The sequence below is a fragment of the Mandrillus leucophaeus genome, unplaced genomic scaffold, assembly GCF_000951045.1.
Source record: "Mandrillus leucophaeus isolate KB7577 unplaced genomic scaffold, Mleu.le_1.0 Scaffold533, whole genome shotgun sequence".
NCBI classification, from domain to species: domain Eukaryota; kingdom Metazoa; phylum Chordata; class Mammalia; order Primates; family Cercopithecidae; genus Mandrillus; species Mandrillus leucophaeus.
The window spans coordinates 1,294,117-1,296,775 of NW_012105731.1; positions in this window are offsets into that span (position 1 = coordinate 1,294,117).

Here is a 2,659-nt window from a genome sequence, read left to right on the forward strand (position 1 = left end):
GAAGGGCTTTCCAGTCTGGCCCCCTTGGCCCAGCACCCTCAGGATTCACCCCCAAGCACACTCCCTGGTCTGTGCCCCACACACACTAGTCAGATCCTTCAGCTCACTGAAGAAATCCCTCTCCTCTCCTGGCAGACCCAACGCTTGCCTATGGGGATACGCTGAGCCTTGACTCTCTTATTGGTCTAAGTGATAAGAAGGGACAAATGGGGCATCTGTGGATGGGAAAGCTGCTGAGGAAGTCAGGAACTTCTTGTAGAATACCTGCTTCATTTGAAGCAGCTGCGTGTTCTTCAAGCAAGAAGGGGTTTCTGTCTTCCAGAAAGGGGGAAAGGCCATTTTGGCAGAACCAGAGGTTTTGGGGAATCTGGAGGCCCAAAGTCTTCCAACACATTTCTCTCTGTTCCCATCCCAGACGGTGGGCCTCAGTCCTTCCCTATTACACCCTGACTTTGGTATATGAGACTCATCTGGCCTGAGATTCAGCCTGCTCCAGAATTCTGCTTCTCTAACAATTAAGCCTGGGTCTGGTCTTCAGCTTGTTCTGCCCTCCTGCTGCATACGGGAGTCTCTTTAAGGCCACCAAGGAGGCACGCTGACTCTTCTTTGCTTTAAATTAGAGATTGGCTGCCCTTGGTGCTGCCTTTCCTCTCTTCAAAGCCTCAAGGGCATTCGGCCACTCCATCCCACTGTTCCTATCAGTAGTCTTTCTTCAGAACCTCTCAAATATAAGATGTTCTATGAACCAGTATATCCCTTTTGCCTGTGCCTTGCCTCAGTTCTACATAGGTGACAGTCTTAGCAATTGCACTGCTAACACATACCAGCAACTGCTAATACTCTACCTGCCGCTATGATGGGGTCCTTTTGCCAGCCAGTGGTGAGTGACCTAATTCCTGAGTTCCAACCTTAGAGTCCCCTGGCATCCAGTCTTAGAATGGGTTCTCTAGGTGCAAAGCCTAAGCCAGGCAATGGGGTGGGGGGTATTTTATTGTGGAAATATCCAAGAAAAAAATTAAAGAAGGAAAGCTAGACAGGACTGGGGAAAGAAGTGATGAAGGATGTCATATCAGGTGAACTCTAGCCGTGGCCTGATCCTGGAGAGCACACAGAGACGCCCCGTCTTTAAGGCAAGCAGGTGGCCTTTTGTATCCCTGTGCCAGCCATTGGCTAAGGGTCACTCCTGGCAGAGGAGCTTGTCATTTCTTGGGCAGGGGGGCTATGTCAGTCAAGGGCACCTCTCCAGGGATGAGCAGGGTGGGAGGCACCTGTGAGCCATGGGCCACCAACATGCAAAGCAGCCAGGGGATGGGCACACCCATCCCGTAGAGGGGAACTGGATAGGACAGTTTGGCACCCACAGTGCTCCTGAGCCCTAGAGCTATGATGTCCTGGGAAACTTCCACTCAGCCATCAGCACATGCTCCTGTGCCATCAGAATTTCCCCTCTGCCTTCTAGCCCAAGATTTGTCAATAGTCACTGTCTCCACTTTCTCATCAACCCACTCCCATGGGGCTTCTGTCCCCACCGTGCCACTGAGGCTGCTTTGTCACATCATTAATTACCTACCTCTACGCGACACTCAGCGACTTGTGTGCACCCGTTCTCTTCTCTGTCTACCCTCCCCTTCTAGGATTTAAATACCACCTCTCTGAGGACAATTCCCTAACCTGTATCTACACTGATAGGGTCCCTCTGGAATCTCAGGCCCACACATCTAGTGGCATCTGACCCAACACCTCCAATGGGAAGTTTAATGACCCTTTCAGACCTTACAACTCTTGACGTCTGTCCCCTTTCATACCTCCTCCTCCCTCAGTCCTCTTTCTCAGTTGCTCAGGTTAAAAGCCGGGGTCATTCTTGATTCCTCTCTTTTCTTCACTCTTGTGGCAAGCCTTTCAGCAAGGCTGTCACCCCTCCCTCCCACACAGATCCAAACTGACCTCCTCTCTGCCTCTGCTGTGGCTGTCCTGGTCTAAACACTTCTCATCTGGGACTGTGGATGGCACTGTCATTTCTCTGTTCCCTCTGCTCTCACCCTCCTATAGTCCACCCTCTACCAGCTGTCAGAGGGGTATTTCTAATAAATAAATCAGATCAAGGCTTTGCCCAGCTTAAAACTCTCCAGTGACTTCCCAGCACCCTAAGAATGCAATCTAACCCTCCCTCCGCTTTACAGAGCCCTGGTTTGTCACTCATCCTTCTCTTCCGCCGCTATCTCCTTCCCTTCCCACTCACGGCTCACTCTGTTGCTCAAACAGACCAAATCCACTTCTACCTTCAGGTCTTCAGAAGCAGCACCTCTGCCTGGGAAGCTCTTCTCTGCTGAGCTGTATCCGACTGGCCCCTTCTCAGCAACGTGAGGAGGCTTAAATGTGACTTTGAAGCCATCTTCCCTAGCTACCCAACCGAAAGCAGCCCTCCCGTCACTCCACACCATCCTAGGCAGTTATCTGCGTAATGCCCATGACACTTTCACAGTGACTGGGTTGTTGATTGGGTGACTGGCTGGAGCCCTACATCAGAACGTAGGCTGTGGGAAAGCCGGGCCTCTCTGCCGGGTCCAGGCCGTTTCCCCTCCTCACGCTGCTCCTCGGGCCTCTCTGCCCGGGTCCAGGCCGTTTCCCCTCCTCACACTGCTCCCCCCTCCTCACACTA